Raw genomic sequence first — 12,500 nt, 5'->3', positions numbered from 1 at the left:
GGTGTACTTGAGATGCATTTCCTCTAGCTCCTGAAAAAGACATTATATGGACTGGGTTAAGCGGGTCAGTCATCCTAAAATTAGGATTCATTTCTTGTCGCAAATATTCACTTGTAGCATACCATATCTCAATAGATTGGCGTAATTTTTCTACCGCGTGTACATTCCCAAAATGATGGTGTTTTTCCAAAATCAAACTTTGTTGTTCAGCATCTTGGGCTAGCCATCCCTTAGAAGGTATCGTTAAAAGATCATCAATTCCTAATGAAATGGATGTAGCAGTGGCTTGCTGGAAACCCAGAGTTTTTACTTGATCCAGGATGTGTGATGTATATGCCATTCCGAAGCGATCTATTAATCTGCTAATAAGTCGTTTAATGGCAGTTCCATCTATTACTTTATTGTGAAATACCAGATTGGCCCGTTCTGCCATAAGTACCCCCTTATTCCGCTGAGTGGACTTCGACAATGGGTTTGAGTCAATGATTGGAAAATTTCTTTTTCTCGATATTAATTTTCGTAGAAAGTCGCGTCAGGAACTATGGTACTAGTTGAACCGGAGAGACACGAATTGATACCGGTGTCATAGAACATAGAATTTTTGAGCTTAGATACCATATGATTGGGTATCATATGAGCAGGTCCGAAAAAACCCTTGTATAGCTTCTTCGATTTCTCGGTAAAGAGAAATATGACCAACAGTGGTTCGAATGTATATACAAAGAATTTTTTTTTTTACACTTTTTACTATTAGATAATGTCCATAAATCTCATGATATGTACCCAAAGATTCATAGTGAACTTCGATGGGAGCTTCTCTTGAAGCAATAACGCATTGATCTAGTCGCCACCGGAGCCACAAAGGACTATCTAAATTGATTCTTTTCTGCCGATAAGCTCCAATTGCATCGTAGGAATTACAAAAAAAGGGCTCCTTTGTATACTTATAGTTATTATCGTAAATTCTTTCATTTTGATAGTTTTTTCGATTCCATGGATTATACCTATTCGCACAAATACCTCGACGATTCCCGCTCGTTAATACATAGAGCCCAATAAGCATATCTTGAGTCGGTACGGAAATGGGATCCCCAATAGCTGGAGACAAGAGATTCATATGAGAAAACATAAGTAAACGAGCCTCCGCTTGCGCCTCTAAAGATAAAGGTACATGAACAGCCATTTGATCCCCATCAAAGTCTGCATTGAATCCCTTACAAACTAATGGATGTAAACAAATAGCGCGTCCTTCCACTAAAATAGGTTGGAATGCCTGTATACCTAATCTATGCAGAGTAGGCGCTCTATTCAGCAATACAGGATGTCCCTGCATAACTTCTTGCAGTATTTCCCATACAATCGGCCCTTTTTCCCGTTCCCGAATTTTACTCTTAGCAACTCCTATGTTCGGCGCAAGATGTTGTCTAATTAGACCGCGAATTACAAATGTCTGGAAAAGCTCTATTGCTATTTCGCGAGGCAATCCACAGCGATGTAATGAAAGTGAGGGGCCAACAAGAATGACAGAACGTCCCGAATAATCGACTCGTTTGCCAAGCAAAGTCTCACGAAATCTTCCCTCTTTGCCTTCAATTACATCTGAAAACGACTTGTAAACCTTATTATGATTATGACCGTCCCTCATTGGTTGTCCGCGGGTTCCATTATCAAGAAGTGTATCCACGGCTTCTTGTACCAATTTTTCCTGACACATTACTAATTCCCCTGGCGTAGATCTACTTGTTGTTAATAAATCGGTAAGAGTATTATTTCGATAGATAACTCTTCTATAGAGTTCATTAATATCCGAACTCATTAGTTTACCCCCATCTATCTGAATGATCGGTCTCAACTCGGGAGGAAGAACCGGTAATAGACATAAAACCATCCATTCTGGTTCTATATTTGTTCGAATAAAATGCTTAGCCAATTCCATGCGTCTAACCAAAAAATCCTTTCTTCTTCCAATTTTTCGATCTTCCCATTCATTACCCGCGAGGCCTTCTTCTCCTAATTCTTTCCATTCGACCAACGAATAATCGATAAGAATTCGCAAATCTAGATCGGTTAATTGTTCTCGAATAGCACCTGCTCCAGTAGAAATTTCTCGATTTCGAAATGTATCGAAACCTTGGGTAGTAAAAAAAAGTGGGATACTGTATTTCCAGGATTGAATTTCATATTCGAATGAACCTCGTAATCGTAAGAAAGTAGGTTTTTTAGCGATGGGCCTAGCAAAAGCAAAATTAGGATAGGGCCCTACAGGATCTCTCCCCCCCCCCCTCAAAATCGGACATGAGAGTTTCCTCTCATCCGGCTCAAGTAGTTACACCAAATAAAGATAAAGAAAGGAGTTCTCGCTTTCAAATTCTAGAACCCCCCCCAAAAAAAGGTCTACTCTTTACTCAAGTTCCAAAGAAACATTTCATTGATTCATTCTTCTTTTATTGATTTATATTTTCTTAATTCTTTATTCAATTCGAAATTAGGACATAAATGAAATGTGAAATTCTTGAGTAGTCTACTTCCCCTCGAATGATGAATCCTCTTAAATTAAAGGAGTGTCATAAGGGATTTACTTGTCTATGTACCCTTCCATTCGATCTCTTAGGTCCTGCCTTACCTTACCTCGACGGTTATACCACGATGCCCTTAACTTAAAGCCTAAGCCTATATGCGATGTATAGACTCCTGCAACCATGACATATTTGTTTACTTGAACATAATTTCATTTCTTTCTAAAAGAACTAAAAGAAATGAGAATGGTTAATTCCACAAAAGAAAGAAGTCTTTTTTTTTCACGAGGTACAACTCAAAATTCCTATTTATTTATTTTTACTGACTCGACCATAGACCAATTCCCTTTTTATTTGGGAGTATTGAATACACCCATAATTCTGAGCTTCATGTTACTCCTCCCAAGAGACATGTCATGTCAGATCCAGGGCATCCCAATTCGATTGAATGGGATGACAGTTTCTCATTGCTAATCGGTAAAATCATAATTTCGATCAAATCACACATCGCAGTATACTAGACCCTCTAATTCTTTAAGAGGTTTATCTAAAAGATTGGCGATATAACTAGGACGACGTTTCAAATACCATACATGAGTTACTGGACATGCCAGTTTTATGTATCCCATTTGATATCTTCGTATCCGATAATCAACAAATTCAACTCCGCATTGTTCACAAAATTTAGGGCCCTGCTTTTCATTTCCAATTACTCGATAATTTCCACAAGCGCAAATTCCACTTTTTATAGGTCCAAAAATTCTTTCACAAAATAATCCATCCTTTTCCGGTTTATTGGTTTTGTAATGAAAAGTATAGGGTTTTGTCACCTCTCCAACGGTTTCTCCATTAGGTAGGATTTTATTGGCCCAAGCACTTATTTGTTGGGGAGAAACTGAGCCAATTCGGAGTTGTTGATGTTTATATCGGTCGATCATAGAAGACAAATTCTGATTCATTCCGATTAAGCTTCCTTCCTATTAATCTGGAAGTTCTTCTCAGATACAAGGAAATGATTCAGTTCCAGAGCCAAAGATCGTAATTCTCGGACGAGCAATCGAAAAGATTCTGGAGCATTTTCAGGTTTAGGTATTGTTCCTCCAATGATCATAGTACCAAGTACTTCTTGGCGAGCTCTAATATGATCAGATTTATAAGTAAGCATTTCTTGTAAAATATGAGCAACACCAAATCCCTCTAGAGCCCAAACCTCCATTTCTCCTACCCGTTGTCCTCCTTGCTTGGACCTTCCTCTAAGTGGTTGTTGTGTAACAAGTGTATAATGTCCACTGGAACGCCCATGTATTTTATCATCAACTTGATGAATTAATTTCAAGATATAAGGTTTTCCTATTATAACAGGTTGTTCAAAAGGGTCCCCCGTTCTTCCATCAAATAGTCTGCTTTTTCCTGGATACTCGGGTTCAAATACCCATGGATTCGCTGTTTGCTTACCGGCTTCATATAATTCGGAAAACACTAGTTTTCTCGAAGCCTCTTGTTCATATCTCTCATCAAACGGTGCTATTCGATAATGTCTATCTAGTAGACTCCCTGCTAACCCAAGCGAGCATTCAAATATCTGTCCCACATTCATTCGTGAAGGGACTCCTAATGGGTTGAAGACCATATCAACAGGTCTTCCGTCTTGCAAATAAGGCATATCCTGTCTAGGTAAAATTTTGGAAATGATACCCTTATTTCCATGTCTTCCGGCTACTTTATCGCCTACTTTCATTTCGCGTTTCTGTGAAATATATACACGAATCGTTTCCGGATTATAACTAGAACCCCCTTTTTTCTGGATCCATCTCACATCGATGACTCGACCCCTCCCACCTATAGGTAATTTTAGACAAGTTTCCTTTGAAGTGGATACCTGAATCCCAAGTATGGCCCGTAATAATCTATCTTCTGGAGCATATGATGATTCTTTCGCCACCTGAGGCGTTAATTTACCTACTAAAATATCGCCCGTCTCCACCCAAGATCCCAGCATCACAATTCCATTTTTGTCTAAATTGCGGAGTAAATGGGCTTCTAGGTGCGATATTTCGTTAGTGATTCTTTCAGGACCTTGGCTTGTCACATGAGTCTGAATTTCATATTTTCGTATGTGAAAAGAAGTATAAATATCTTCATATACTAGACGCTCGCTAATGAGTACCGCATCCTCAAAATTGTAACCTTCCCATGGCATATAAGCTACTAATACGTTTTTGCCCAAAGCGAGTTCGCCACCAACCGTAGCGGCACCATCCGCTAAAATCTGTCCCTTTTTAATGCATTTACCCCGCTGAACCCGGGGAGTTTGATGCATACAAGTATTTTTGTTGGAACGTTGATACATAACTAATGGAATGCTTAGAGTATCCCCATTACCCGATAAAATAATCTTGTCAGTATCGGTAGAGAATGATCTTTCCCTCTTGATCGGCTATAGCGGGAACCCCTGAATCTAGAGCCAATTGGCGTTCCAACCCAGTTCCAACAATGCACTTCTCGGAACGCGAAAGCGGAACTGCTTGGCGTTGCATATTAGAACTCATTAAAGCCCGATTCGCGTCATTATGCTCGATAAAAGGAATGAGGGAAGCTCCCATAGAAAAATATTGAAAAGGAAAAATACTTCGAAGATGAACTTGTTCCCATGCAATAGTCAGGAATTCTTGGCGGTATCGAGCCGGAACAACCTGTTCTTCCTGAATACCCTGATTCAAGGCCAAAGAATTTCCTGCCGCTACCATATAATATTCATCTCGACTTGGGGATAAATAAAGCATCTGTGCTTTTTTTGATCTCTCAAATATTTTATAAAATGGACTTTCTAGAGACCCCCAACGACCAATCCTGGCATGAATTGCTAAGGATCCAATAAGTCCAACATTGATTCCTTCAGACGTGTCAATTGGGCAAATGCGTCCATAGTAACTAGGATGGATATCTCGTATCCGAAAATTAGCAGTTCGCCCGGTCAATCCTCCGGGGCCCAAATAACTCAATTTTCTCCCATGAACTATTTGTGTCAATGGATTTGTTCGATCCAAAACTTGAGACAATGGGTGTAATCCGAAAAAGGATTCATAAGTGGTTGTTAATGGAGTCGAAGTTACCAAATTCTGAGGAGTCGGTATCAATTTATGCCTAATTGCTCCGCATATAGTTCCTCTAACTACATTTTCTAAACGAACCAGAGCCAATCCGAATTGATCTTGTAAGAGATCCGCTACAGAACGAATACGCTTATTTTTCAAATGATTCATATCGTCAAGTGTACCCATTCCAAATTTCATTCCAATCAAATGATCCGCAGCTGCCAATATATCTCGCGGTAACAAAAATGTATTGTTCTGAGGTATATTAAGATTCAGTCTCTGGTTCATATTTCGTCGACCAATCCTTCCTAATTCACATCTTTGCTGAAAGAATTTCTTTTGTAATTCCTTACACAAGGATTCAGAAAATACCGGATCCCCGCCTACACAAGAAAATTGTTGATAAAACTCCAAAATGGCATTTTCTTTTGACCCAATTTTTTTTTTTTCCTTATCGGTCAGGAAAGACAAGAAAATTTCAGGGTAGCAAACATTCTCTAGAATTTCTCTTAGATTCGAACCCATAGCTGATGATAGAACTAGAATAGATATTTTCTGTTTCCTACTTACACGAGCCCATATCCTTGCTTTTCTATCAATCTCTAATTCGAACCTCCCCCCCCAATCTGATATTATGGTACCAGTATAGACCGAAATTCCGTTAGGATCCAATTCTGATCGATAATAGATACCGGGGCTTTGCAATATTTGATTGATCACAATTCTGTATATTCCATTTACTATAGAAGTTCCGAGGGAGTTCATTAAAGGAATGTTTCCAATAAAAATTGTTTGTTCTTGCATATCCTTACTGGTTTTCAAAATTAATCCTGCGGATACATATAATTTAGAAGAATATGTGAGTGATTCATATACAGCATCCCTTTCTTTTATCAACGGTTCCACCAATTGATATGTTTCCACAAATAATTGAAATTCAATTTCTTGATCTGTATCTTCAATTTTTGGAAACTTATCAAGTTCTTCTGTTAAGCCCCGATCCATGAACCCACAAAATCCTTCAAATTGTATCTGATTCAACCCAGGTATTGTATACATTTCCCCATTTTCATTCCCGAGCATTTTGAATTTCCCATTTATCAAAAAAATCCCATTCTTTTCTCATTCTTCATCGAATCATATGAATCGATCTAATAATGATGGAATTGAATTTCTATTCTGTTTACTGAATCACATGAAATTTTATCTAACTCCATATACCATATAATATATATGGAATGTATGAAATGCGTATGAACGGAAGAAGAAAAATTATACTCAAATTTTAATTTATATTTATAACAAACAGCTACATAAAAGAATTGATAAATGCCATTTAGCCTTATGGAGTTTTGTATAGAATATCAAAAAAAAAAATAATAATTCAATTTCTACCATTATTATGATATTCCATATTCCAATCCGATTGAATACCAGAAAAATGAAATGAATTCCTGATTTGATCTGTTCGTTGAGATAAAGACAAAATAATCATAAAATATATATCGGGAGAGAGTTGATTTTTCTAGCACTTAATTTTTTCATAGATTCCATTGTTCTGTTCAAAAAATGATTCGCAGAGAAGAGAGATGTTTTTACCCATTTTTTAGTTTTTTATTTTTTAGTAGAATATTTAGAATATGATTGAAGTGCGTACGAAAAGAGGGCTTGTATTTATTAAACATATGCAGATATAGCATTTCTATTTATATATGTCTTTCCTCTTTTCTTTTTATTCCATTATAGCTCTCTAGTGGAGACAACACATGGCGTGCTCTATCAAAAATTCTATTTTTTCTTTAATTTTAATCTATTCAATGAAAAATTGAAACACGATAATTTCTTGCTGATTCCCTATGGACATCATATCTAGATAGATAAAATACCTCATTAGATAACTAGAGCTGTGTAACAACTTATGTTCGGGGGTTTACATAGACTCATAATTGCTGTTATATTATTATAATATAATTTATAATTATATAATTTATAATTGAAATTAAGAAAGTTTTTTTATTGAATTGAAAAATTGAAAAAAAAAATCAATACTAATTAGTTATGTATCCATTTTTATTTTCTTATACCATTAGAGAAAGACAAGTGAAGAAGAATCGTCCATAAATTTGCCGTCAATAGTTAATAGTTAATGGTTCCAATTTTTTTGTCCTGCATTTTTACTTTTGTAACTGAGAATCCACATTTTCTTTTTCAATAGAAAAGAAAAAAGAAAGGGAAAGTTTTTGTTTTTAGATATTGTGTGTCTTGAGATACTATAACCAATTGAAGGTATGGATCCAATCTAAAAATAAAAAGGGGATACTCTCATTTTTTTGTTTGTAGCCTTTTGGCGACATGGCCGAGCGGTAAGGCGGGGGACTGCAAATCCCTTATTCCCCAGTTCAAATCCGGGTGTCGCCTGATCAACAAAAAACGCGAAATCCTATATTCTGTTTTGCTGATATAACTCGACCAATTTTCTCCGGCAAAAACAAGTGTAAGAAAAGGACTCTTGATACTTTCTTGATTATAAACTTGATTATAAACTTCCGGAGGTTTTGTTTTCTAAAGTGTTGTAAATCCTTACGTCTAGGATTCAAGGAAAAACTAGAGTAGTGGAAGGGAATGAGTAAATCTTGATATGGTAGCCCCTCCCCTACTAATAGAGGGGCTACTATCGGAGTCTTGAATTAGATTGGATAACGGGAGTGTTTAATTAACTAATGAATGGTTGTAGAAGGGTTGGAAGATACTTTGTATACAGACTGATGAAAGTCTCTGAGTGTTCAGGCATCCAATCAATATTAGATTGGATGGATAATTGGCTTTTACTTAATAAGGGACACCAAAAGAAAGAAGAAGTCTTATTATTGCTACATGTGAGTAACATTCTTTTGATACTTCCAAAAGTGTTACTGCGTATTTTGCTTGTGCTTAATGGTTCTCGATTTTACTAGAAATCATATAAGAACTTGTTATAAGCGGATTTATTGAAGTGTTTCATCAACGGTGGTGTGTCAGAATTCCCTTTTCCTTTTGACTCTGCACCGGTAATTCCACTATTATTAGTGAACAATAATGGAAAAATTCCTTCCTATTTGTTTCATATTCATAGAAATTAGGGGACATAATACACATGGATATAGTAAGTCTTGCTTGGGCTGCTTTAATGGTAGTCTTTACATTTTCCCTTTCACTCGTAGTATGGGGAAGAAGTGGACTCTAGGGGTACTTCTAATTGGGTTGAGGAATCAAACCGTATCAATTGTTTTCTAGATCGTTTTGCAAAGCCTTTTTAACTATTTTATTAGTCTTCATTTCGAAATTCTTGGATTCTAGTGGAGTAATGTATTCTATGAATAATACCCTTTCAATCAAAATCAAACAAACATTTCAATAATTCCCATGTTCGTATTTCGAAAGTAAAAGGGATACGGATGATAGGCAATTTATTAAAAAAAAAAAAGAATTCTTCCTAAATTTTCTATTTTGATGAACCAGCTCTTACCAGAGTTATATATGGACAATGAGGGACAAGGAACCCCCCCCCCTTTTTTTTTTCTGTATTTGTTTGTTTTTATTTCCTTCCCTCTTTACTGTTACTGTTCAAAGAGAAAAAAAGTAGTTCTTTTATTTAATAAGATCTTGCCTTAGTGTAGTCACATATTGCACACTTACCCCCTGTTTTATTTATTATTTTAGGAATTTTATTTATGCCATGCTTTATTGACTCATTTCATATCATGGATCAAAGAAAAGAAGTTAAATTAAAAATCGGTTCCATGAAATGAAAGAATTAGAAAATCGTAAGACTTGCCTTTCAATTATTTCAGATTGATTGAAATCAACACAAATAAAATAGATCAAGCGAAGAAATAAAATTGAGATACTATGTACATTACATATATTTCATTACATATATTTAATTGATATCGACATGTATGAAGATACATATTGTAGATTCATCTATATTAAGCTTGTATCTTTATACATTACAATAATAGATATGGATAGTATGGTAGAAAGATTCATATTTTTTTTCTACCATACTATCGAGTTTGATAGGATACTGCTGATTCTAGTCCATTCATTTTATTTAATTTATTTAAGACGTGAAATTGGAATCCTTTTTTTCTTAAATCCTTGATAAAAAGTCAAGTTTCATTCAAATTAATCACTTTGACTGACAGTTTTTACGTATATTATAAGTAAAAAGGCGGTAGGAACTAGAATGAACAGCGCTGTAGCAATAAATGCGAGAATATTTACTTCCATAATTTCATTGTTTTTTTTACTTCGCAATAACTCGGGATTTAATCCCATAGAGATGATAAATTTGTCGCTTGTAAATTCAATGCGATGACTTACATTTCAATGACATCGAATCGGATCAATATCATGAATAACAATATCTAAGCTATCAAATCGATTCACCGTCGAGAATTGAATAGTATAACATAGGAAGCTCTTTTATCCACACCGAATACAAAATTGGATTCCTGGCCCAATCAAAAGAATTCCTTTCCTTTATTTCTATATATTCTTTTCCACTCTTTCTTTTCGATAATCTACCGCCTTCCTTGTACAATCATCTGATGATGTATCATCTGACTGCTTTTCCACTTTCACCGTTTACAAATAGTTTACAAATAAACCCCAACAAAAAATGGAAAGGAAAAAATAAATAAAAAAGGCTATCCTTGGGAATGAAATTCTTTCATTTGTATTCCCTTTCACAGAAAATGGAGGGATCAATTGATGTATTTTTTTTTTATTGTATCCGTCGGGACTGACGGGGCTCGAACCCGCAGCTTCCGCCTTGACAGGGCGGTGCTCTGACCAATTGAACTACAATCCCAGGGCAATAAAGAAAAGTGTACAGCATAGATATTCTTATGATTTCATTCAAGCCATTTTCTATTTAAATTTTAGATTCGAATCGCCGTGTTGTAACAAACAAAGGCGCGAGTGATATATTGATATCCATACGGGTATGCGCTTTAGTGAGAGCAACGCGGATTACTAGTTACTAGTAATCCTTTCGTTATTGCCAAATCGATCGATAATCAATTTTAAAATGAAAAAAAAAAAAGAGTCTTTTTTCTTTACTTTACTCTTTCTTTTCATTAAACTTTATACTTAATGATCCTGATATGAATCTAGATCATTATCAAGGTCAGAATTTATGGGAACAAATAAATAGAACAAATAAAAAACAAATAGCGGTAGGGATGGATATATCAGAAAATTGGACTTTTTTTATTCTTCCCTAATTTTTTTGTTTGGCTTTTCTGGAAAACAAAATACAAAAAAATGGGCATTTTATGTTATGGCGGATCAGCGAATTATTGGGCCGAGCTGGATTTGAACCAGCGTAGACATATTGCCAACGAATTTACAGTCCGTCCCCATTAACCGCTCGGGCATCGACCCAGGAAGAATCAATTATAGGTTTATTGATAATCCATGATCAACTTCCTTTCGTAGTACCCTACCCCCAGGGGAAGTCGAATCCCCGCTGCCTCCTTGAAAGAGAGATGTCCTGAACCGCTAGACGATGGGGGCATATTTGCCTGACCGACATCATACTATGCTCATAGTATGAACAGTTTTTTGAAATTGTCAATATAATGGAATGATATGACTAGATCCGAAAGCTTTTTCCATCTTTTATGATTTTCCATTTTTGATTCATGATTTATACTCATAAATCATTCATTTGAATCGCCACTCTATTCTATATAGAAATAAATTAGATATAGAAATAAATTAGATAAATTCAATCTATTATATTATTATATTATATAAATCGATATTATAAAAAGAAACTAGATTATATTAATAATACAAAGTATAAGATCCTTTCGGGAAGTGATTGGTCTGACATAAACATAAAAAGGGGAGTTAAACTTCATTTCTTCCACTTTCATTCTTCATTTCTTCCACTTTCATTCATTGATTCACTCATTATTAAGATTAAGACGAGACAGGCGTATTTCTATCTCACACTAAGCCAGGAAATTAACAAAAAGTAAATCTGGAATTTTGGGAAGAGGGAGCAAGAAGTTATCGAAAATTATGTGTGTTTTTTTTTTTTTCTAAAAATTGGGTTCGGTGGACAAAGCAAATCTCTTCATCACATGTTTCGATAAAATATATTGGATCCATGTCGAATTGCTAAGGTACATCTATTAATCAAATCAAATAAATGAATTTCGTTCTGTTCTGATAAGCCAATTATGATCGGCCTTGAAACAATTCATTGCATTGATATTTATCAAATCCAATATCAATAAACCCATTTTACCCTCTACACGTTAAGTAAATTAGAATTCTCATTCCTGAATGAGCTACTAGCCACTATGAGTCTACTGCATATACTTATATATATATAACTTATACTTATATATATATATATAAATAGATCTTATCGATTCATTCAGTAATTGAATCGAACGGCCCTTTTAACTCAGTGGTAGAGTAACGCCATGGTAAGGCGTAAGTCATCGGTTCAAATCCGATAAGGGGCTTTTGGCTTTTTTTTTCATAAAACTCCAGTGAAATAGTAGTATTCATATTTAAACGAAGAATAGGGGTGTTGTTTTTATTGGTAATAAAAAACCAACTGTATATGTATAATAATTTAATTAGAAACTGTATAATTTAACTCTAATAAGTTATTATCTAATAAGTTATTATTCTAATGAGTTAGAGTAGAGTAATTCTAAAAGAAAGTTGAACATTTGTTTATTATAATGAATAATGATAAGTCGTCTCTTGAATTGACAAATATATATATATATTTTTATTTTTATTTTGCATTATATTATTCCAATCAAATCCATTGTAAAGAATTGTAAAGATTAGAAATCAACAAAAGAAAAAGTAAGTG

General features: G+C 35.1%; 4 non-coding genes across 4 annotated transcripts; 2 read left to right on the top strand and 2 right to left on the bottom strand.

Moving 5' to 3' along the window:
- Window positions 1-7,957: 7,957 nt before the first annotated feature.
- TRNAC-GCA (transfer RNA cysteine (anticodon GCA)) lies at window positions 7,958-8,029 on the top strand. The gene has a single exon. It is a non-coding gene; the product is annotated as a tRNA-Cys (tRNA).
- A 2,363-nt stretch (window positions 8,030-10,392) lies between these two features.
- Window positions 10,393-10,466, bottom strand: TRNAD-GUC (transfer RNA aspartic acid (anticodon GUC)). The gene has a single exon. It is a non-coding gene; the product is annotated as a tRNA-Asp (tRNA).
- A 491-nt stretch (window positions 10,467-10,957) lies between these two features.
- Window positions 10,958-11,041, bottom strand: TRNAY-GUA (transfer RNA tyrosine (anticodon GUA)). Its single transcript has one exon. It is a non-coding gene; the product is annotated as a tRNA-Tyr (tRNA).
- A 1,025-nt stretch (window positions 11,042-12,066) lies between these two features.
- On the top strand, window positions 12,067-12,138 carry TRNAT-GGU (transfer RNA threonine (anticodon GGU)). Its single transcript has one exon. It is a non-coding gene; the product is annotated as a tRNA-Thr (tRNA).
- The last annotated feature ends 362 nt before the right edge of the window (window positions 12,139-12,500 follow it).

Source organism: Durio zibethinus, unplaced genomic scaffold (assembly GCF_047325235.1).
Source record: "Durio zibethinus cultivar Kanyao isolate XHJ-2024 unplaced genomic scaffold, ASM4732523v1 HiC_scaffold_226, whole genome shotgun sequence".
In the NCBI taxonomy this organism is placed as follows: domain Eukaryota; kingdom Viridiplantae; phylum Streptophyta; class Magnoliopsida; order Malvales; family Malvaceae; genus Durio; species Durio zibethinus.
This window is presented reverse-complemented; position numbering and strand designations above follow the sequence as displayed.